General features: G+C 42.0%; 1 long non-coding RNA gene across 2 annotated transcripts in view; it reads right to left on the bottom strand.

Annotated features, from left to right (window-relative positions):
* Positions 1 to 2,377: 2,377 nt before the first annotated feature.
* The window catches only part of LOC134859058 (uncharacterized), a 59,721-nt gene continuing 36,642 nt past the window's right edge, over positions 2,378 to 25,456 (bottom strand). The window contains exons 3-5 of one of the 2 annotated variants that reach the window (XR_010165039.1): positions 14,844 to 15,113; positions 7,527 to 7,642; positions 2,378 to 3,116 (exon numbers count right to left, since the gene is read on the bottom strand). This is a non-coding gene — a long non-coding RNA (uncharacterized LOC134859058). The remainder of the gene's footprint in view (positions 3,117 to 7,526; positions 7,643 to 14,843; positions 15,114 to 25,456) is intronic. The other variant, XR_010165040.1, reaches the window with a different exon arrangement.

Genomic DNA, 25,456 nt, shown 5'->3' with positions numbered 1-25,456 from the left:
GCATTATATACACTTCATAATATTGGCTCCTCAGCACATTCACTATGCCAGTCCACTCCAGACTTGTTTCTTTATATGGTAGCATGGGGCTTTAGGACACTGCGAGTCAGGGTTTCATCTCTGAGAGCAACATTATGGCTTCATATCTGTTTGTACTTGTGTGTGTGTGTGTGTGTGTGTGTGTGTGTGTGTGTGTGTGTGTGTGTGTGTGTGTGTGTGTGTGTGTGTGTGTGTGTGTGTGTGTGTGTGTGTGTGTGTGTGTGTGTGTGTGTGTGTGTGTGTGTGTGAATGCGTAGGTGTTTATGCATCTAGATTAATGACCAGCACCATAAGAAATGCCACCGTCTGGCGTTTTACACAAACAACTTTCAGTTTTGTGACGATATAGGGAAATGCCTCGGGGTGGAAACATGACTTTTGCTGTCCTCTGTTACTCCCTCATTCCCTCCCTCTCTTCATCATCCATCGCTCCCGTTCACCTGTGCCACCTCTCTAATGATTGTTCAGCGGCTGTGAGCCTACCATGCATCATTTAGCTGGAGCTCTGGAGAGGCAGCAAAGAGAGAGAAGTAAAAAGAGAAAGGGGAGCATAACAAAGAAATGTTCTATTCATGCAGGTGGGATGTTGAAAGGGAGCAACAGCGATATCCAAAAGGGAAAGAATGAGAATAAGGAGAGAAACTGATAGAGGTGCAGACACGAGGAGACAAGCATGTGCTGCGAAGGCAGTGTAAAGGAAGGAGGTGAGAATAGGCTACAGGGGACCAGGGGGCCATTTTATTAATCACAGCCTTGATCTGGTGGGAAACACTGACAGCTATGGATGGAAATAATACTCAAGAGTTGCCAAGGCTACACCTCTGCCAGCCTCTGAGAGCGTGGAGAGACCGAGGCAAAAAAAAGAAAAGATTGTGCCGTTGTGTGTTATTTGTGCTTAACATAATTGCACAAACAGATTATTGTTATTGAGAATGAAGTTACCGTGTTACATAACAACGGCTTGATATTCAAAGGTGTGAGACTTGCAAAGAATCATGGTTTGATTTGATATGTAATACTAATGTCAGACTTAATACATTTCCAATGTAGCAGGAGTATGGGCTGGCTAACACTATATCTGCTTTCAGAAACATTCACTTTCATAAAGCTATTTTGGTGAATTTGAAATGAAACAATTCAGTTTTCCCTGACACATGCGAGTGGTTTCTCAGCAGCTATAAAAAACAAAAACAGAAGCAGGGTTTCACACTTTAAGAAAAAAAAGGAAGACGTGCCAAAAACAGGAAATATCTCCTCAGTGTAAATATCACCGCAATGAATTGTTCATTGTTTGATTCACCGCATGTGTGGCTAGGTTGGACAGGGCTCAGTGGCATCTTACAGCAAAATATCAGCCAGTCAAAAATGATTTAATATTCCAATTTACCTTTTCAGGCATAAAAACAGAGAAAAGCCAAAAGAGTAAAGTGACAGTTTTTTCCACATTCCTCACATAAGCTGAATGGAAACTATCATTAGGTGTCTGACTAGACGGCCAATCAAGTTGATAATAATAGGTTGGATATCTGCACACAATGGATGCATAGCACAGCAGCTGACCCCACATTACAGCCAGCCAGCGGTCATCCTATTAGCCCGTAAAAAGCCCAGGTGTGGGCGAGCTTTGTTTGCCTTTCCCATCGTACCAATATAACCTTGTTTCTGGAGGTGGGAGTCAAAACTGTCTGCAAGGGAAATTATTAGAAGGGAAATAATAGAACTATTCCAGCACTAAACAACTGTGTATAACATCTTGGATAAACGAATACACCCAACAATAAGATATACCATGTTTATAATTACATTAATAAATTCCATTGCTTAAATGAGGATATAAGAAATTGTCTTCTAAAGACTGTACTGGATGTTTAAAATGGGGATAATCAATATATCGGCAGATTGTTGGAGTTACCAGAGCAAGAACCATCATGAGTTTTCCATGTATATGTTATTATCTATGACCTTTGTGCTTCGGCAGTTTAGGTACTTTTTTTTTTTCCAAGGGATGCAAATCCATCTTTGGATACTAGTCAAATCCATGCAAAGCAGTCCGTTGAGGTTGAATCCACAGAAGCCTCAAAATCAGAAGGGGAAGCTTACTCTGCATGAAACAAGGTCATATTTTAGTGATATAGAGCAAAAAAGTTTACAAAACAAAGTTATGCAAGTCATTTACATTCATTCTACCAGATATTTTACTGAAATATCACAATGTTTACAGCTGTTCTTTTGCAGTGGTGGATGTAAAAAGAGCAACAAAGGAGGTTTTAAACAAAAGGGTTAAACTGCACGGGGCAGATCGCACAGACTTTTATTGACAAATAAACATCAAAACAAAAGCATGAAATATGAGCCACTTCTTCCCATGGCACATGGAGGGAATCAGAAAGAAAAGACGCTGTAGCAGTAAGGAGTGTAATAGGAGATGTCATCTCACTAAAACGAAATAAACACATTTTGAATGATGCCCAAGTTCCTTTAGTTTATTATTTATGTTAATGTATTTCTGATATGTCTTTTAATTCTTCTTTCCTTTATTTTCCTTTTTGTACTTTACTATTTTTATTTTTATTACGTTTTATCCACACACACACACACACACACACACACACACACATATATATATATATAAACATTGTTGGAATGCTGTATGAACAACACCATAGAAACCATGTGTATTTATAATAGCCCCTGTAATAAAAAAAGGATGGAGGAAACAGAAGCCCCTGTAAGGTATGTCATAACCTGAGATGGATTAATGAGCAAGTATCACACCTGCTTACAGGGAACAGACGGGGGTTGTTGAGGTGGACACCTGATGCCTGAGACACACCTGCTCCTCTCATCTTCTGCACGACTGTCATTTGGGGGTTCACAAGGTGGAGGGTGTTAGTTGGACAAAACCTCCATCTGTATGAATTCTGACCTTCTTTGAGGTGCAGTCTGATGGAGTTCAAAGATGCCAAAACAAGGTAATCCCACAATGTGTAGCACAGCAGGGATGTAAACTTGAAACATCCGACCTGCAGTCCTTCTCCCGTCACATTTCCTGTGTTCGGGCTTTAAAGCAGCTCCTTCTGCGACAGAGAGACAAAGGAACAATCAAACACAGTGAGTAAGCGTGCTTCTGGGCTCCCACATTCCCTTTGGAGGGCACACCGCAGCCTTTCATCTCTGCTTCTCTCTCTGCATCTACCCTCTCATCTCTCTGCTTTATGTTCTGCTTTCTGAGCAGAGTTCAAACACTGGGGACCAGTTTACATGTAAATACTGGCGGGTCCCACTGCAGTGCTCCAGTAAACTACAGTGGAACGTAAAAAGATCAGAGTTTTTCCTCATTTAGCCACCTTTTTTATGATCTTGGTCTCACATTGATGTGACTAGTCTCCCCCTTTCTTTTAATTAAAGCGTATTTAAGACAGTGTTGTTACACTGAATGTTAATCTTTAAGACCGAGGTGATGAATGCTAAAGGACACAGATGGTCAAACCAAGAACATGATATTCCAGCACTATGTGATGCAGCTCTACTCATACACCAATGTGCAAATCAATACATGAAAAAAACCAAAAATAAATGAAAGGAAGGAGGATCCACCTTGGTCGATAGACTTGCAGGTGATTGAGAGGAAATGCGAGCCTTGTGTGCACATGTAGTGTACATTTACGGTTTTGTTTAAGACATATATCAAATATATTGCATGGTTGTACTGCACATGAGTTGTGAATTAGTAGTTTTTTGTGGCTACTGATCTCTTGTTGGGTATCGACTCTGTTTGAGTTCTTCTTCAGGAAGTATTTTTCAGGAGAACAGGGTAAACTCTGCTGCAAACAGGCCTTTATGTCCATCAATAAAGAGGAAGGGAGACCAGTAGACACACAGAAAAAAGCCCAGTGGAATCCGCAAACAACAATAAAAAATGATGTAAGAGACAGAAGCAGAGATCTTCCAAAATTCCAAAGTGAAGCACGTGCTTAATCAATCATTTTATCATTAATTGGATGCTAGCATATTAATCTGGTGATTCTACAAATACAATTATATGGATTAGGTAAGAAGACATAATCTGCAGTTCAATCCTCATTACTATGGTGATTAATCCACACTGATTACCACATTTTAATTAACATAATGAGACACTCAAAATACCCGTTCTGCCAACAGCGAATGTGATCTTTGGTTATGTTATTGTGTGGCCTGTAAGCATTATTGTTGTGTGTATACATGCATGTATGTGGGTGTGCTCTACCTGGCTGCGACAGGGATGGTCAAAATTAGATTACACAATCACAAATGTCCCAATCAGGACTCATGCATATTTCATCCCCCCGCCTGTCTTTCATAATTACTTAATTAATTCCCAGCTCTAAAGAGATAGGCCAGCGCTAATCCCCTAGCCTCCCCTGGGGCTTCCCAGGACTACTATAGATGTCCTGTGCCAGGATGCACTGCAGCAAAATAGAGAGCGACATCCTGTACGGTTGTGTGGACTGTAACCATGGAGTTAAACCTGCTCTCTAAGGAGACCACTCTTCCTTCTCCTTTTTTGTCTCTCTCTGTATGTAGACCGGGGTTCATGATTCTAACATCCCAGTGAAGCTCTCAGCTGGAGTTGTGTACGGCCAAAGAGTCTCCATCTCACTGTGAGAAACGCTGGCGCCTCGTGTTTCCTCCCATAGCAGCGAGAATGGATTCTTACTGATCTGACACGTGGAAAGAGTAGGAAGACGTACTCACTAGCACACTTTTCAACAAGCAACATGTGCTCAGCCTGTTTTCCCTGTTTCTTCATCTCTTGTTCTTTCAGCGCTACTCACGCACTCCAGTTTGCTTTGGAAGCAGATCAGCAAACAAAAAGGAAGCACTCCCACATAGCAGCCTATTTGAATACACCTTGAATATCCAGCAAAACCAAATTCAAACCTCTATTCTGAGCTTTTTCTAGCCTGCTTTGATATTAACTATGTCAGCTTATGTTGTAGGAATAAATTCAAACACGGGAAAATGATTTCAGCTATAACAGCTAAAGAATGAGTATCCAGTTCATCTGAATCTGTAGGACAGACAAAACGATTTAGGGAGAAACAGCCATCTCCGTTACCAGTTATGATTAATGCAGTCGTACAGCATTATTTCCTGTTGGCTTTCAATGTAAAGTTTAATGAGACAAGATTCCTCCTGGACCTGCAGCAACTTAATCACTGATGAATGAATATAAGCAAACACTTAATTTAGTCAGACCTCCACGACCAAGGTGGTAGCAAATAACATCTATTAATACAATTATGTTGACACAAAATAAGTAAGGCCACTCCCTTTCGTCCCTCGCTCCAATTTGAAAAATGTTCTCTTGCTTTTTATGCTGTAATTAGTAATTATCTGTAGATTCTGAGTTATTTCTTTGAGCACTTCACAAATGAATTTCATGTCCGCTGAGAGAGAAAATCATCACAGTCGAGGCTGCGTGTCCACATTGTGCAGAAAGACCGGTCACCTGCTGCTACTGAGCCGCGCAGAGTCCCAGCAGCGGGACTCCAGCGACCCAGAGAGATAGGAAGGAGAGGCAGCGAGAGAGCAAAGACAGATTTAAAGCACTCCAATCAATCAGTGATTTCACTTTGGGCTAAATCCATGTTGATAATTAGCCAATCAGAGCAGGTTGGGTGGTGGGAGCACGCCAGGCAGGTGCCTCGAGGCCCTCAGGGGACCCGAACTGTCTCTTCCCTTCATTAACTTCTGTCGTCCTCTCTCCTTGTCCGCCTGATCCTGCGAGCGGCAGGGGCTGCTGGGTAATTCTGTCTCCAGTCTCTGAGGTGACCCCACGCCGCAGGGCTGAGGGAGCTGAGGATACAACACTTCGTTTTAACCTCTCTCTGACTTCCTTTTTCTCTGCTTCCCCCGGACCACTAGTACTGCCTGTTGTTCTCTTTGTTACCTAGGTTGAGCTCAAATGGTCTAAATACCATGAACTTTATTTTTTCCCTGACCTTCAACCAGGTCTTTAGATACAGAAGTCAAAGAAAAAGAGTTTAGCTCTTCCCTTTTGAGTCTCTATCGGACTTTTTTCTCTCTGTGTCTGTCTGTCTTTCTGTCTGAAAATGCAATTTCCTCCCATCTCACTGTTTGCTCTTTTTATGGCCGCTTTATTGCCTTTCTTAGCTGATTGCTCATATTTATTTACAACAAATGCAGTTATGAGGCACACTGGTGTTGTATGCAGTGGGCATATAAATGCAACACTCATCTCCTGTTAGCTCATTAAGATGTATTGCATAGTTTTACACCTTTTTTTTCTCTTTTGTCTTCATGACTGCAATTTTTAACATCCCAGGATCCTCTCTTTGATTAAGATTGTCAGAAGCAGTTGCTTTGTCTCAGGGAAAAACAGCAAAAAGCACGGAGGGCCTTTAAAGATGAGATACACTATTTAATGTGTGTCAAAAAACAAGAGTTGTCATAATATCCAACTTCAATAAGGGATGTGCGGAGATCATCGCCTCACAAAAATCTACCCACCCACGCATGCACGCACCCATGCTCACACAGTAATCAGTATGATTTCACGTTATGGTTTTGCACATAGCCATTAAATCTGAGTTACAATGTGATTATTGCCTGTGACAAATGAAGAGGTTATATTCAAACTATTAAACAGCTCATAGCTTTTAATAGGAGACATATATGATCTGTTAAGGTGCTTCAGGACGAAAAAATGCTTTCCATCCTTCATCTATTTCCTCTTCTTTTTCTCTCTCTAACGCAAGATTGATATATTTTCAATTATGTTAATCTGCAGTTTTTTCAAGTTTACGGAAAGAACACAGTAAACAATATCCCCAATTGTTCTCTCTCACATAAATGTGAAAACAAATGTTTCACACAGTCATAAACCAGCATTTTTTTCAAAAGCATGTTAATCTGTAGGTTTTGAAGTGCCACAAAACAAAACATCAATTGAAATGATAATGCTAGGAGTCGCACAAACTGATTGATTGCTTTCGCTGTCGTAAGGCGTATAGAATAAGTACACCCAATGAAGGATTGTGCTTCCATAAGCTGCACAGGGGCACCACAGGTACCTCTTTTGAGGATATATTCATCCTTCAATACAAATGTAGGTGAAACGACAGAAAGAGTGAGGTGTACATGCGCAAAGTACGCACACAGCGTTACGAACACTCACTGATGACAGGTGTAGTTCGCTTCACTGAGCAGCTTTGGTTACTGACAGATCGTGGCAGGTGAGCTGGTCTAAGCAAAGCAACGACTGTCACCTTTAATCTCCCAAATCCACACACACACACACACACACACACACACACACACACAAGCCACAAAAATGTTTTAGGCTCCACACCCTGCATGTCTGATTGCTATCCTGTCTGTTGGGGACAGGGACTACCCCAGGGGGAAGCAAAGTAGAGCTGGCGACTAAACCGATCTACCACTCCCTGGAGACCCTTTCTCTCCCCCCAGTGCATACACACCCAAAGTGCTGCTGCCGTCCCATCTCATCCCACCCAGGCCCAGGCAGGCTCCTGCAGGGCATGCTTTAATGACTTCCTCTCGCCTTCCCCTTTCTGCATTTAGGTGTGGCTGCCATCTGAAAAGAGTGTTGGGGGAGAAGGAAAGATTAGCATATCAGGGGTGCAGATTAGTGCTTCTGTGGTGTGTACATGTACTGACAGAGGGTGGTAATGAGAAAAAAGGACTTCCTTCCCACAGCCCGAATTCCATCCGCTGGTTTAGCAGAGGGAGTTCAAATGGAACCACAGATAGAGACGCAAGGCCTCTTTATCTGCTCTTTACAGGTAGAGGGAGTGACCGTGTTTCGTCAATTTTAGGCACAATGGTCGGATGCACAGTTGGGGATTAATGCGATCAAACTGCCAGGCAACCCAAACAGGAAAAGAAAATAACAGGCTTAAACATCTTTGTGGCTTTAGTCATATTTTGCTGGTATCACGTAGTGCTAGGTTTCTTTTTAGAAAATCACAATACCAGTGGTATTACCAAAACCCTTACAAATTTTTCCCTACGATAAACTGGCAGCTCTGTGAAATACTCTGTGCTCGAAATCCCCACACCACAAACTGTATAGGTTAAAGGTGCTTCAATAGTGCACCATTCACATGTCACATTGAATCTCAGAATACTTACGGTGATTTGCTTCGAGCACAACCATACAAATGCTATTCCTTTTGTCCATCTGGGTAAAAAGAGAAATCGAAAGGCAGATATAATTTGACTTGAGAATATTTGATACCACTTTTACTGGGTTATTCCGGTTGATACGTTAATGGTATTGAGTAATGACACACATCCCCAGCATAATGTGATCCTTTCACTCCAACAAACAGACAAACTGTCTCTTGTTTCTTTTCTAAGCTGAAAAATAAATGTTCCCCTTCCTACTCAGTTCTCAGTAAGCGTCCTGCTGGTGTGGTTGATTTTGGCCGGGGTCCAGCACTGCCCACTGCCACCCAGTGAGAGGCCCCAGCTCGGTGTCAGTTGCGATACGAGAGCGTGACCGCTGGTGCCCTGTCTCTGCCACAGGGCCGAAGTGCTCCTTACCCCCATGGATTTTTCATTTGTGGATCTTGCAGAATCAATGTTCTGTTTTTGCCTTCCCAGACAGGGACCATGGATCAGCATTTTTTACACCACTTCTTATCTCTTCGTGTTTCTGCGTGTATGTGTACCTGTGTGCTTACATCTTTCTTCTTTTCCTTACCTTTTCTTTATTTTGCTCTTAGGAAACAACATCCCTTTGCTGCACCCTTCTATTCCTTTCGATTTTCTGCACATTTCTGCCATGGCTTTACAAGAAGTATTAGTAATGTAAGTACCAGAGTCACTTTTCTTACATCTAATCAGCCTACCAACAGGGTATTTAAACACAGAGGTATTTATTTATATAGACACATTTCAGTCTCTGGAGCCGTTCTCATCCCACCAGAGGACTGGAGGCAGCTAGAATAGCAGCAGATTCCCAGAAAGCTGTGGAAAGTAGGGCAGGAGTCCCTCTTTGACAAACTAAATTGTTTGAACCATTCTTTAGTGGCACAGTGAGGGGCAGTTGCAGGGCATTGCTTCTCCACCTGTTCTCAGTTGGATAGAGGAGGTGTTTTTTCACTACCCTTGGCGCTTTGTTTCCTAAGAGACTCTTAGGTGGATAGAAGTCATTGTTACCAACGTTGCAACTCACAATGGCAATGGCTGTGTAACGGGGAGTCTGGCAGAGCCCGGCTACTTTAAGTGCCTCACTGCACACAATGTAAATGATTCCTCTCTTGTGCTCTCTGAGTTCTGCTATTCAGTGGACCATTGAAAAAACATGGGACACGCTTTACAACTCCGCAGTGGAGTGAAGAAGTTAAACCACCTTTACATCACTTTGACCTACTACTAGATGCCACTGCCACTGGTCACTTCACATATATGGCCCCAAAAAAAAACAATCCCTGTAGACGTTTGGGTCAGTTAATTGGAATTTCACTTAGTGCCAACAAACTATCAAGTAAGGCACTGGGTTTATGCTGGCTACTGTTCATATTGTGGTGCATTAGGAAATGAAAACCTCCCTCACTGCTCTAATTATCAGTCTCCAGACAGTTGGAAGGCTCATTGTTGGCTAGCAAAGAAAATAAGTAATGACATGAATTAAACAATTAGAACAAGCAGTTTCTTTTTGAATAAACAAATTAATAACATACAAAATTGGATCACTACGCCTGTAAAGTGTGTTGTGTTTTGCATTGCTGGTTATCTTTCAAATGCTGCATTACAAAAATATCGAACCACAAAAAGGAAATTGGGGTGTGTCCAGCGTCCCATCTCTGTATTAGGGGGAGTTCAGGTTTGGTGGTTACATTACTGAGGACAAGACAGATGACTTTGTGCCGCTGGAGGTCTTAATTCAGGCTTGAGCAAGGTCTACACTGCACTGACAAGGTGTAAAAATACATGAACATTTACACTGGGGTGATATCCTGAGTGTGCTTCTTTATGTCCATATTTTGGTTCTGCACCTGGTTGTGGTGCAGATTTTTGAGTTTCCCTTAGGTGCGACCTCTCCTACATATCGCAGCTTTCATCACACTCTCTGCCTTCCGCCCAAACACAACTCCTGGTTATTTGCACTTCTCTGGTGACCCTTTCGTCATGAAGCACTGTCATGTCCCAGCCGTTATATGCTAGAGCCGGATAGTAGCAGTGTCCAGCATTATTTCCAAGATTCCCTTCTCAGTAGCCAGGGGAAGCGTTAAGGGCAGGCAGAAAGCCGTGCAGGGCTAGTTCCACCTCCTCATTCTGCCTCCTCCACCATATATTAAATCCCACCCACTACCTTGGAGAGCAGAGGGGCCATAAAAAGCATCGCAAGAGAGAGGAAAGGAGGAATCATTACGTGCAATTTATAAACCATTAAGAGCCGTATTAAAAAGCCTGCAATCTAATTCACCCAGTGGTGGGCTTCAGCAACGACGGTGGCTGAGGGGGAGAGGAGAGTTCATTTAGGGAGTGTGTTTTGGCCACTCAGTGAGATGGTGTGATGTTAATCGGGTCCTGGGGGTCACCTCTATCCAAGGGAGGCTTTACCTTTGCGCTGATGCCCAAGACAGCAGCAGAAGGGTGGAGGGAGAACAGGGAGGCTGACAGACATGGAGAGAACATCGAGAGACAGTTGAAGAGATACGATATTGTTCACCCATCACACCTATCAAGCTGTCCATCTCTTAAAAAGTAATTGTTGTTTGGTTTCACAGTAGTACATTTTGAACTAGGTTTGCGGTTAAAATAAAAGTAGAAACGTGTCTCTTCAAACACAAAGACTATGCTGTGGCTTCATTATTGCAACATGTTCATTAGACGAGCACTATTCAAACCCAAGGAAGTTTACTTTAAATTATAGGGGTGCATTTGAGATCTCTAAAAATATAAAAACTGTCAGGGTGAATAACAGGGAAATGTATCAGTTATATTGTATGAGACATCACAAATGTTCCATTTTATATATTAGTGTAGTCATAAAAATGTCAGCTTGGGTCTGAATATTTCAGTCAATGTGCACAATCGTGTAATACAGCTTCAATAAATAGACCACAATCGTTTAAATTAGCATAAAGAATGGAAGCAGTAGGGAACAGCTTGGCTCTGGACAAAGTTTCAAAAGTAATATATTAGCCCTGCTGAGCAGATTCTAAAAGGTGGATTTAAATCACAGCAGACCAAGGTATTCTGAATAAACCAGCAATATAAAATTGCCAAACTAGCATCACAAAAAGTAACCACTATTTGTTATTCACTCTTAAAATCTACAAAATGTCCACCTTCGAATCTACACAGTTCAACTGATGGAGTACAGAGGTGTCTCTGTTTGGTTGCTGCAAGGATCAAGGGAGTGCCGCGTTGGAGAGGATGTGACAGTTTATTGTGCCGTCAGCCGTGTCAATCTGTTGAGAATCCTACTTACACTGAAGGGTAATATCTGCAGTGGTAAATGAAATAGAGAAAAGTAACCGATACCAAAAGTTTATTGACTCAAATCCAGACAAGCTGAGCCATGCAGTGGAAATGACAATCTTTTAAGTTTTAGGTCAGGTTAATGATTTGCCCCTCTTTCCCTTTAGCTTGACTACAGCCAGAAGGTGGCAGTAGTTTAGATTACTTTAACTTTGCAACTTCATTTGAAGACTATATTGTTCTTAATGATAATTTAGTGGAAAACAGATAAGGAGATTAAATGTTGATGTATAATATGCTAAGGTTAGTTTACAAATAAATCTGAATGTTGAACAGTTTCTTCATGAGTGACTCCTGATTATCTCTATATCGTACAAACTAGTTATCATTCATACATTAGTGGTGACTTCTTTATTCGGTTTTTTTTTGTGCCACGGTTTGTAATACCTCACACTACTTAGGTTTGATGATTGTCTTAGCATTACTTAAGTTTTCCCTTAAGTCAAGCAGCACAATTATAATAAGTGGTAATCCTTAATTGTTGTCTTAATGTTTGTGTGCAGATGTACATTATGGTAGCTCTGCTAACCCTGCCTGTGATGTGGCACTTGCAGGTTGTAGCAGCTCAGCGCAAGTCTCCACCTTCCAGTTTTATGCTAAGCTAAGCTAATTTTCGCCATTCTTAAATCTTAGTAATTCATGGACAAACATGAGTGATGTCGATCTTCTCATCTAACTTTTTGCAAGAAAGTGAAATTACATAAACATTAATCAACCTCGGAAAACATCTTAGATTTAACTTTGTCTGCAAGTGTAAGTCACGGTCTTAAAAGATTTGGGAGTGATCATTGAGTAAAAATGTAGAAGTGATAGCAAGTTCTAACCTGCTTGATTTAATTGATTTAAAAACATAATAATACTAATTCCAATATCCCTTTGGATGCATTGGGATTATGAATCTGTGCCTTTAGAGCCAACAAGCACTCTGTAAAATAAAGCAATGTTTCCAAAGCGAGTCGTACGCAAGCTTGACCTAGTAGTGCACCATGCTGAAAGTGAACTCTCCAACTATCAAAAGTCCTTCAAAGTGAAAACAAGTTATTCAATTACAGATAACAGTGTGTTTTTCTGTATGAAAACATGTTAATTATGTAGAAAATAGGTGCCAATCAATACTTTCAATAATTTTGATATTTAATCTCTGTAAATATGTCTGACATAACAAGAACTGCTGTACAGTATATATACGCTAGCGCAAGATAAGCGCAGATTGCGACTCAGTCTTTAAAAAAAAAAAAAGTGAGAAAAACTCAGTGCCGCAAAAGGAGTCAACGTCTGCAGTTGAACTTCTGACCTGCAACACGTGGAAGAACATTTTAATAAGTAAAAATGCTATCTTAAAATCTGGAATTAACCGCCACAGGGCAAGAAGAACAGCAAAAGGGGATTGGCCTTTTCATTGTTATTTTTGCTTCTTTTGTGCAGTGGTAAGTAGTACTTGCGAAATTTAGTTTGGAACATAGTGCTACAGGGTGTGAAAAACTTGGGAACCTCTGAAAAAGATCAGGGAATTAAGACACTGAGGCCATGACTCAAATCAGACTTTAGAATATATAAACAATAGGAATAAGAAACTGCCCAACCATTCAGTGAAATGATAATTACTTGACAGTTTTTGAAACAGGAACAGAATATCATATTCAAAAAAGTATTGACATTCAGTGCACAGCTCTATTAGGAACACTCTGTGTGGTTATGAATACAAATAATTCGTGAGTCTTATAAGTGTAGACCGACTGGTTCTGTTTATATCACTGCAGTGTTGATACAATAAACTGAGACCTCTATAGACATGCCTATATTGTCTCTGTAAGTAGAAGGTCAGAGAGGGTCAATAACTGCGGCGTTGAGAGCGTCTGCTCTGAGCCCGAGGCCCTCCCTCACCATATCACAGCAACACCACAGTCAATACACTCCAAATTGAGCCCTCATGCAGAACACTGCACAAATCAATATACTTAAAAAGGTTACACATCAAACTATTAAAATACTTTATTGATTCTAATGCGATATGTAGGGCTTATATAGAAATCTATATGTTATTCCTGTCTGGCAGAGAAGTATTCTCATAATTACAGTCTCATTATTTTGATTTCTTACAGTATCCCATTACAAAGTAAGTGTGGGAGAGAGGCAAATATTTCTCATTGAGTTGGCCACATGCCTTTTTTTTTCTCTTTTTGAGAACATCCTGCCAAACTCATCGCCAGAATTTGACAGTTTATCGTTTCCGACACACAGTTTGACATGATGTTCTCTCTTACAAAAACAGAAAGAAGGGAGGGAAGATTTAATAGGGCTACGTATAACTCAGCCCTTACATAAGCTGTGTTAAGAATATCTCAGAAAACAGGCTGAACATCCCATTTTGTACCTATTCATTTTCTTTCTTAGGGCTGTCAATGTTTGGAGAGAAAACTCCTCCAGCTGAAAGACGAAGACAGTCAAAGAGCATCTCTCTCATCAAACGCAACAATCTCAAAACTAAACATTCACTGTTTAGTTTTTTTTTCACACGCCGCCGTCATTCAACTAAAATGAGCAGCTGCATCAACATCCCAGAATGTATAATAAACCTGTCACAATCTGTACTGGTAGGGACATGGGAAATTAAGGGCAAAAGCAGGTGTTGTTGAGGTTTGGGATTTTAGTTTGCCAAGTGTAATTCTGGCAAATGGGATAAGAAAAGATAAATGGATGAAAGGATATTCAGTATCAAGGTGAGTGGAACAGCATGCAGGAGTACAGAAAAATGCAAGGCAAGGCAAAAAGTCAAGAATCACACGTGTACCAGATTATACGGTTATTACTTTTGATGGCTGCATCAAGGTGGACAAAAATAGATATATCCAATGAACAATGAATGGCTAGTAAGAAAAAAGTGAGGAGCACTCTCAGGTGTGATTGCCTCTTGACCAATTATTGCAGGAGAAGTTAGGAGAACATGACAGGAGGGGAAAAGAAATGGAAAATAGTTTGGGTGACGAGAAAAGAAGAGGAACACAGACTAGAAAAAAAAGCGACTAGAGGCAGTTATGAATGCAGAGTCAATAGAGGGACAGAGAATAGGCAGGAGGAAAAATCGAAAAGGGCAATGAAGAGCAAGAGAAAGTGAGTGGGATAGAGAGAAAAAGGACTGACAGTGAAGAATGGAGGCAGTTAAAGATATCTGCCGAGCGATCTGTTATTACAGAAGGAGGGAGACAAACAGCTTCTTTCTCTTTTTTATAACAAAATAAAGACACTCATCAATTTAAATCGGCAGGGTTCCTGGATCTCACCTTCTCTCTGTCAGATGCTGTGTGGTGAAGGCGTGTTCTTCCCTCCTCCTGTCCACTCATCACACAGAGGAAGCGGACACCCCCTCCAGGGGCATCCTGGGTAATCTTGCGTGGCCGGAAACGTGCCGATGGTGAGCGGATGGTGGCAGGACCCTTTGTTATTTACTGCTCACTTAGCCCTTCTGCACCCCGACACACACACAATTTATGAGGACAATCGTCGGGCCCGCTGCGCTCCATTGGAGCACTCCCTGATGGATGTACATGGAGCTGGGAGAGGGGAGAGATAGGGAGGGAGGCAAGGGAGAGTAAGGAAGACAAAGATAGAGGTTGGGGTGTCTTACAGTTTTCATTGGTCTAAATAAAACTACTTGTTCAGCTTAATAAGAGAAAAAAATCATTTCAAAACAATAGATATAGAAGATCATGTTGTCGTGCAGACAGTAGGTTATGCATGATGTAAAAAGAAATACTTTTAGGTATGTTAATGAGCACTCCTGTGTAGCAGCATGAATATCACAGAGGTTGAGCGGCCCCATCTCGTGCTAGGATGTGAACTGAGCTACCTGCTCGTATGTCTTGCCAAATGCCACTGACGCACCAAATGTCACTGGAATGTCAGCAATCTCAGTCTGTGTTCGGAGCTTTTATTTTGGTGCATTCATTTTCTCAGATACCTCTGTTCTCTGCCTCAGCCTCTGCCTCTTTCATCCTGTCTTCACGTGCACAAACCTCACCTCTGCTGTCCCTGTGCTTTCTCTAAGGCAGACGGCGTACTGCACACTAAGTGTTCGATCATAACAATCCATTAGAATAATCACTGATAACAAGTCCATTTTCATAAAAGACGCGGGAGAAGGATTAATGAGCTTAACGCTACTTATGTTCCATCCATTTTGTGCTGTAAATCAATAATCCAGTAATAATGTTCTTCAGGGGGGCCACAGAGCCTGAGAACAGCTTCCTCTCGCTCTCTTTGAGTTATTTGAGCAGCCCTGCTATCTCCTTTGTTCTCTATGAAGTTGCCTTTTGGGACGGCCAGGACCAAATACATATATTTTTAGTCTTTTCTACACAGCCTGGTGTGAAACAACACGAAGGATTGGTGAGACTGCAGGAAGCAGAGAAGCGGGGGGAGAGAAAACAAATGAGCGAAGAGGATGAGGCTGAGAAAGCAGGGGAGAACATGAAATGCATGGGCGGAGGTGAGAAGATGGAGGAGACAAATGGTGGTGAGGTGAAGCATTTTACATTATTCTGTGTCACGATCCTGCCTTACTATGTATAGCTATGCTCTAAGATACAATAGTTCTATCATTTGAACACTCAGAAACAAGAATACTGTTTAGGGGATATTAGTGTTTTTTTTCAAAAATGCTTTTAGACATTGATAGCAAGTAATTTACGGGTCAGTTGCATATTTTTCACTTTAATTCAGAGTATGTAACCAAAACAAAACTAACAAAAAGTCTCTAAACATTTCAATATAATTCAAGGCTAATCTTTTTACAAACAAACAAATGGATTTAATAATAACTGGTGTCTAAAATTGCAAACCTGAATGCTGCCATATCTGGAATGTGTGTGTGTGTGTGTGTGTGTGTGTGTGTGTGTGTGTGTGTGTGTGTGTGTGTGTGTGTGTGCGTGTGTGTGTGTGTGTGTAACTTGTATATTGTGTTTTCCTTAGATGCTGTCATGACAACTTCAGATATGTTTAACCTTATAGCGAGGTACTAAGAACTTACATTATGATTTTAGAAGTCAACAAACAAATCTGTCATTTTAATTGCATTGCTAGCCTTTCTTCTTCACGGTGTTGTGCACATTAGAGAATTTCTTGAAAAGTTGACATCCAGTGTTGACCAGTGGAATAATTTTAAACCGTGGACAGGATTTTGTATTGTGTCATTCACTTACGTGCCCATGGAGGTCAGTCCTTGAGCATGAACAAAACAAAACTGGGACAAGCTATCAAAACTAAACTACTACATAGCGTAAGTAGTGGTCAACAATTTCACACTGTGCTTTAAATGTTGTCTTATGTTTGGTGTCAACTAGAGTGGTTATATAAAAATTGGACATAGTCATCATTGGATTGTGGACAACTCTTTTAGAGAGAGAGTTTGGTTTTGGCCATCGCCATCTTGGTTTTTGGATGTTGCAATTGTCTTTGTTTTGGACCATAAGTGACACGAGAATGGAGATAAGTACAACGAATACTGAGCAAGACATAACACAAAGATACAGTCAACAGCCAAACCTCACAACACTAAAGGAAACCCTTCTTTATCATCTATTTCGCTCTAAAAAAGACATTAATTTACACAATGAACGTCTTGCTGTATTGAAGAAGACGTGAAACCAGTGATTGAGACCATAAACTCATTAGGAAAATGAATGAGGCAATGAATCAAGTGAGCTTTACCTTCCTGTCAGTTCCCTGTCCTAGAAAAAATTCCCTGTGTTCAGGAGAGGGAACTATTCTTGCTCCTGGCCCCGTCCACAGAAGTTAATTGCTTTGCTCCCGTGCCCTACTCCTGTCTGTTTTACCAAATCGGGGCTGGCAAACCACCATCTACCTTACTATAGGTAACGCATTGATAACTAGCTCATACAACATCAAAACATCCATACTATCCATGTAATGACTGACTTAAAAGGAATGCTGATAAATGTATCCTATAGATTTAATAATGACCAGGGCATCCCAGAAGAGGTCAGGAGGATAGGACCACAGTTAATCAGGTGTGTGCTGACCTGACCAGGGGTGACTGGGCACCATAATGACAACTAAGAAGCTTAAAAATGTGGAATGGTCATTTAACATTAGTGAGAAATCTTCACATCAATTTCTTCTTTACTTCCAGTAAGAACAACTATAGTTACTCCATCCTCATCATGCCATCATCCAAAGGAAACATGTCCTATTTATAACCACAATGTGTGTATACTAATTTGTCTAAATGTTGTTCTAGTCTAGATAGATGAGGAACGGTAGTGTATTTGTGGCTCTGCTCTTTTCTGGTTGGAGGGGATGAGGACGGTGAGTGCAGCACAGGGTTAATTTGAAACATGTTGGGAACATCAGAGTCCAGACAGCCTCCTGTAGCCCCAGCTGGCGGCTTCCTCTTCTCCTCTATCACTACTCTGGCTGCTCACATCCCAATGATGATCTAAGAGAGCCTTAAGAGAAACACTTGGCAAACTTTGCTGCCCATGTTCCAATGCCAAGCCCAGCTCGGCACTGCCTGCCTCAGCAACAATCCGTGCAACAGCATTTAGAACAGGAGGTAATAGCCCACAACATACCCTGACGTGGCAATTATTCAGATAATGTAGGCAAATGAAACGGCAACAGATCGACATCTCATTCTGTCTTTTTCCAGATTTCAGAATACCTCAAGTCATTTGGCAGGTAAGGATCCAACAGAGTATGCCTTCAGGTCCATATGTGTTTTTTGCTGATACAGCCTCTTCAGTCCTCAGGTGCCATGTTTACATCGAAGTAGAGAAGCGAAGAAGATATTATACAAGGAAGCAGCCTTAGTTGCTGGAATAACCTGTTACAAAATATGTGTATATCCCCCTATTATCTCTAAACATTACGCACATCAAGCAGATTAGCAGGCGGGTTTTACTTCTATTATATAACATCATAATGGGCAGGAACTGTGTAGGAATCTCAGTCGTGCTCTATAATTGGAAGCATGGCTTTTATTTTATCTGCAAGGATTTACAGTATATCAAATGAAGGAAGTGCAGCAAATTAAGAGTGCAACCTAAGTTCAGCATTCCCAGATGAGACGAGGTTATATAGACCTGTAATAAGACACACCAGAAACACCAGAGGCCATCTGCATGTGTTATTAAACTGCCCATCCGCCTTGCACTAAATCCCAACAGTGGGAAAGAGTCCAGCAATCAAAGCGCATATGGCTGGCGACTGCTGCCTGAATTATCCTTCAAATGTAGGTTAATGAATTCAGGCGCAGGCTGTGCACATGAGCATCATATCAACCTGACAGACTCACCTGCCAATCTGTGGCAGGGACGAGGACGGCTAGGGAGGGGTGGGATCGATCGCACTTCCGAAGCCGACCCTGTTGGGTGACAGCATCGCCGGAGATGCCGGCACATCCCGGGGCAGGACCATTCATCAGAGAGCATCAGGAGCTAATGAAACACACTGAGAGAGTGATTAAGACACAGGCACCTTTTCCAGCAGGGCCCCGTGCCTCATGCATTAATCACAGCCACCGTCTACTGGTACCCTCTCTGTTGCTGTGTATGTGTGCAATCACCCCTATAGGTGTGAATTTGTGCATACAGATGAAAGGTCTTTATGTCTGAATACCTGTGTGTGTGTGTGTGTGTGTGTGTGTGTGTGTGTGTGTGTGTGTGTGTGTGTGTGTGTGTGTGTGTGTGTGTGTGTGTGTGTGTGTGTGTGTGTGTGTGTGTGTGTGTGTGTGTGATGTGGAAATGGCATTGGGAGTAGTGTAGAAGTTGTCCGTTCTGGGTTTACCCTTGGATATGGGCCACCACCTTTGTGGCTCTGCCAGTAAAAGACAATGTGGCGGGAATTGGCAACAATACAAGAAGCTGTTCTCTTACTGATCATTACCTTTAGGTGTTAATTGATTAATCAAACCTGACTGATGATGAGCGAACACCAACAAGCAAAAGCTGATTTCCAGTTTGGAAAGGCTTGCCTTATCTGCTCAGCAAACCAATATACAATGCAGATAACACTAGTGTTATATAATTATGTTAGGAAGATATTTCTCTGAAGCCGATTACTCATTGCAGTCTGATTATACATAAGTTTGTTACATGAAGTTGGCTGTTAGGAACTGCGGCAGCTTTTTTGGAAGTCCAAGACAGCGCTAGCGAGCAAAGACTACGCTACAAATTTGTTAGATGACATCCAAACACCATCTGTGGTGTCACCATCAGAGAGAGGCTGCATATTGTTTATGACAGGACCAATATGAGGTTTTAATACCCGGTTTTATTGCTTAACAAATGAAGATGAGCTGAAGGTGATAATTTATATCTATTAATGAAGTTAATTAAGAAGGGAGGATTTGCTACCTTCGCCCCTGTAGTTAATTACATCTGTGTCTATAGTGCAAGGTTGACGCTGTAAATACAGATGTCACAGCCACAGTTAAAGATTAGGCATGTGCATGTTAGTGTGCATGTGTATGTGTAAGCTCAGGTTTGAATAAAAATGTCACCTATGCTAAATATATGGTGCAAAATATCAGAGCACGGTACATTGTGCCAGATGTCTCTCTTAAGCGGGAGCAGACAGTCACTGAGTTATACAGAGCTAATGAAATATGTGTAATCCCTAGAATTGAAAAAAGACATTGTCTCATATTGTGTTTCATGTGTCTTTGTCCAAAGCAGCACTGTAGTTCGACCTGCTGAGTGAGCAAACCCACCCTCGGCCCACTCTATCTCTGTCCCTTCTTCAGACTCGCCTCTGTTGCTGCAAATGGGATAGCGACCAAGGGGTCTGCACTACAAGCAGCAGATTAAAGGATTACCATTAATTAGATGTCAGGGACAGAGAGGGGCTTTGCCTGTCTTGGCCATGATACAATATCTGTTAATCTGCTGTGCTCCTGGATAAAAAGAAATCAGTCCATTGACAGGAATAACGGGAAAAGAGGGATGGGGCCAGGGAAGAATTGAAAAACAAGAACAAAGAGGCAAAAAGGAGTGAGGGGTTGGTATAGAGATTGGAGGGATGAAAGAGGTGGAATAAAGCAAATATGCTCATGTTCCACTTGAATGTACATTGAGCTTTTTCTTATAGAAGACAAGCAGCTGGGGATAATGAGAGGCGTGAGGGTGTAAGGGACCAAATGGAAGTAACATTGAGTTAATAACTGGGAGAAACAATGCTCCCCTGAGAGGGGTGAAGTGGTTTGGGCATGAGTAGAGAACACTGACTTCTAAGAAATATAAAATGGTGTTGTAATTCTTTTATTTTTATAGTTAGTTCATTATTGTTTCTTAGACAAGGAATTCCAGACATGTCTCCCTGATAGACATTTGTACATTTCATCTGTCAGCTTTGCGCTGACGCATCTGTATAATTGTCACACACAAAAAAGTGGAAAATGAACAGCTGCACTTCACAGATATAGCGTTCCTTTGTACACATACGTCATTCTTAATTGAAGCCTCAGTCAGATGGCTTGCAGGTAAGTCAGGTGATTGACAGATGACTGCTTTGAGTTTGAGAAGGAAGGAGTCCATAATAGGAACCCTGACCCTTACTTTTAGAGCTATTAACCCAAGCCTGATTGCCTGTGTTTACTGCATCGTCCTTTGACAGTGAGCATGACGTTGCACCTCAGGCCAGGTGAGGACAGGCTATCAGGGTCCTGTTAAACACACGCCTCTGCCCAGCAGATAACACTTACCCAATGGGTATCCTGGTTGTGGACAGATCACCTGCACCGAGACTACAGCTGTATTAGGCTTATCACCAGCATGTACACACAAGGCGCTAATCTTTCTTATAGGAAATATGTACTACCTCCAAAGTGATGTGGATGTTTAAACGTAAATTTTGTCTCGCTGCTTAAAAGCCCGAAGGCAAGAGCATGACAGCTCATTTCTACTGCGGTGAGGTAAATTTGAGTGGGTAATTGATGGAGGGCAGGAACATCATTTTCTTATAGCCAGGCATAGGGCATTCCCTCTATTTGATAAGAGGGACTCTGGGCACCCCTATGAGCCCCACTCGCTTGAGACTCTAATTACTTTGGGGACCTGGAGAATTCAAAGGATTTAGATACGGCGAAAAAAGAATTTCCAATTTACTGCACCACTTGATGTTTGTCTTCGTTTGTGGTACGACTTCTGCTTCGGGAAGCAAACAGTCACAAAGTGCACATTTGGGCGTCCTGATAAAGGTGAAACATTATTAGATTGCTGTCATGGCTGTGTTTATCCCTGGGAAGCGTGTGTGTGTGTAATAATCTCCTGGACAAACACACAGTAACCTCACCCCCCTTCTTTGCAGGAGCTATCTTCATCTCACAAAGCTCAAGCCCTGCTTATCTGGCCCCCGTCATTTCTGCTCATGCTGTGGAGCCAACGCCCCAAAACCCTTCACACTGGGTTTGACCCCTCTCTGAGAGAATACTAACAGAGCCATCAGTTTTATTTCTTGATTGAGTCGTATCTCATTCACTTTTAACACGCCTTTGTTTAGACATTTACGCAGAGTTGTTAAAAATTCACGTCACAGCTATGGAAATGTTCTGCATGAGAATCTGGATCTGATATATTTCTGAGAGGTCCTTGGTCCGCTGTGATGATTCGGTTACATGCAAATCATCTTTTCATTCCCTAAGCTTTATATAATCAGTATCCTATAATCAAATTCAAATAAGAAAAAAAATGCATAAAAATAATTCATTCTCATTTTTCATTAGTTTGTAGCTTAGATTACATTTTCGCCTGATTGAGAACAAGTCCCCTGTGGGCCGTGGAAGGTGCTGTCTAAACAATTTAAAACATGGCTTCCTTGACAACAGACCCTCTGAAGCATGATAATCAGAAACACATTTTGGTTATTAGGTCAACCGACAGTAATTGCCTCGCAGGTTGCTCAATTAACACTTTTCCCCCGCACGTGTTTGAATCTGTATGCACACGTTTACTTAGTGCCTTATATAGTGGTTCAGAAAGGTGTTACTTCCTTTCTTTGCATGATTTAGTCAGTGCACATTAGATAAATGCAAATCACAGGGTAGAATATTAGTACATCAGAGTAGGGGGAGCGGTGTGTAATTCATACTTATTCGGCATGACGTGTACGGAATTATGAGGCCACAAAAGCAGTCAACGCTTAATTGAGAAGTTACATTGTTGCAGACGGAAAGCTGTAACTAGGCTCAATGGTCATATGAGGATTTATTAAAAAATATATATTCCCACTGATTCACTTTTCATCAGCTGAAAGTCCCCCAATGCACATGCACAGACCCACGACCAATGAAATGAGAATGAGAGAAATAAGGTGGTAAAACTTTCCATCATTTCCATTCTAGCCTATTTAATGGGGGAATATTTTGCGCTCGCTCTGAGTGGCAGAGACCAGTAAAGTCACAATGTTTTACTGCCTCCGAGCGCAGTGTTGACAAAGATAGGGCACTGGAGAGGCGAGCGAGAAAGTCACAAAGTCATGCAGGACAGAGTGGGGGTTTGTGGAGAGATGCTTCACTGACAGAATCTAGTGTTTAAGGCATTAACGCCAAACTATCACACTTTAATTGAGCGCCTAGTGAGCGAGATGTCAGACAGCAGAGCCCTCCAGGGTGGCATATGTTGTCGAAGTTACGTGTATGCATGTGTGTGTTTGACTGTGTGTGTGTGTGTGTGTGCGCGCGTTTGCACCTCGCCTGTGTGGGAGTGTGACAGACAGAATGAGACCTCTCAGCAGAAGGTGCTGGGGAGACAATCAATACTGCTCACCAAGGTGTGCGGCTGCAGCCCTCTCGTTATGCGAGGCGAGGGAAGCTGCTGCCGAGTCCGGCTGAGGAAGAGCCAGGGGACTATGGCGCACTCACAGAGGCCCCCTCATGCCAGCCTTTGCAGCCTTTTTTTTACGATACCTGACAAGATAATGAGTCTATAGCACCCCTGAATATATCCCCCATGGCTGTATTACTCCTTTGTGTCTTTTCTCTGGTGTGTTACCATGTTTTCTCTTAAGATTCACTGTGAAGTTTCCGACCAGATGTCCATTCAAAAGGCACCTCTATTTTAGATGTGCTGAAAACCAAGAGGATCTTCCTGAATAATATGCTTGTGCCGACTTACACAGGAGGAGAAAGAAAATGAACAGAAAATGATACCTACAGCATGCCGTGACATTGGAAAGAAATACCTCTCTGCAAACAATGTGGCCCCTATTATCTACAAATAACCAGAATCCCGAAGGTGCTTTTGGATTAAATATAACAGCGAAAAATAATGGGCTTATTTAAAAAATGTGATCATGCAACCCAATCCTTCTGGGCACCCTTTTCTTGGTTCAAGTCTGTGGGACAGTTCTGTCGAGCCTTACCCCATCCCCATCCATTTTTATGCATGCTGCCAGTAAGCTGTGCCAAAGTGCTGATATCCCTCATTAGAAAAGCAGGATCCAGGAAAGAGTCCAACTAATGCCTGCTCACACTGACACAATGATGATACAGGGTCTCCACAGGAGATTTGAAGGTCAACAAGCAAAACAGGTGTAATAGATATCAAATTGTGGTCTGTGAAAACCATTTAAATAGAATATCTTGTGCTGTTGTAGAATGAGATTAAGGGGAGTGGAGATGCGTTCCCCCATGCTTATTAACGCTAACTGAATTTGACTGCAGAGGGAAACAGACATGCCGATTGAGGTGACTGTGTGTACATGTGTATCCAAGTGAAGCCTGTGTGATTTCCATGCCAGCAGTCAATTCCTCCACCGCTACTCCCACAAAAAAAACCTGCAGAATATTTGACATACATTAGGAAAAAGTACAGCTATTATTGCAATTCATTCATTATCTGGTGATATCGAAAATAATTTGATCCACTGAGCCCACAAAAGCCAACATTTATCCAGCCCTTAGGTTAAAGCCTGAGGAGGCTTGGCTCCAAGCCTACTGGAACATGGAGTTAACACAGGTCACATCCCATCTCCTTTACTCTCAGGCAAAATATGTATCATTTCTACTGATTCCAGATGTCACCATTTTCTGTTATGACTACATTTATCAAACCTTTTTTTACTCTTTCTTTCTTGTTTGCTCATTCAAATTCACTCGCACGCAAAGTGGATTCACACTCCCGTCTTACTTGAAAGCCTTCTCCCTCCTGCGGAAAGGGGTGCTGCAGGTGTGGTAAAGGCCTTTTGGTACCAGATAGGACACAAGGATTACACCCACACTAGATTAAAACACAATTTTTCGCCTGCTGGGAATTATAACAATCATCAGCTTTATACTCCAGGGATGTGGGACCAATGGGGGACAGGGGGGTCCTGAGGCAGAGGAGGGGGACAACCAGGAATTGGTTGCCGCGAGGGTAATGTCTCCATCTTGAATACCGGTCTGCCACATTGAGATAAACAGTGCCTGCTAGGCGAAACATCAGATGTCTCAAATGCACTGTTAGGAAGCACAGTTTGAGACGAGGCGTGGACTTTTTTGTTTCATGTGACTGGCTTAAGACTAGCCTGCTGCTTATCTTCTTTTGTTTCATTCTGCTTCCTTGGCCACAGCGCCGGTCACTGTTGAAAGTACGTAAATGCTCCCTTTTGCCGCCCCCACAAAAGCAAGCCTCTTTATCATTTTGGAGCTTGTTGTAAATTGAAGGACCCTTCTGAGGGCATTAGGGAGAGGAAAGGGGCTCTGTAATGAGAACATTAAAACAACATATGCTGCTCCTTTGCACCTTTGCACTTCAGACTGGCTTTTATTTCACCCTTTTCCCCCTCTATTGCCCACTCGGCTCCCCCACTGTTGAATTCCCAATTGCCTCTTTTTGGAAAGTCATTGAGAGTCTTTGACAAAGACATGCTGAAGTGAATGTAAAAGCGTGCCCCTGGC

Source organism: Eleginops maclovinus, chromosome 22 (genome assembly GCF_036324505.1).
Source record: "Eleginops maclovinus isolate JMC-PN-2008 ecotype Puerto Natales chromosome 22, JC_Emac_rtc_rv5, whole genome shotgun sequence".
Lineage (NCBI taxonomy): Eukaryota > Metazoa > Chordata > Actinopteri > Perciformes > Eleginopidae > Eleginops > Eleginops maclovinus.
This window is presented reverse-complemented; position numbering and strand designations above follow the sequence as displayed.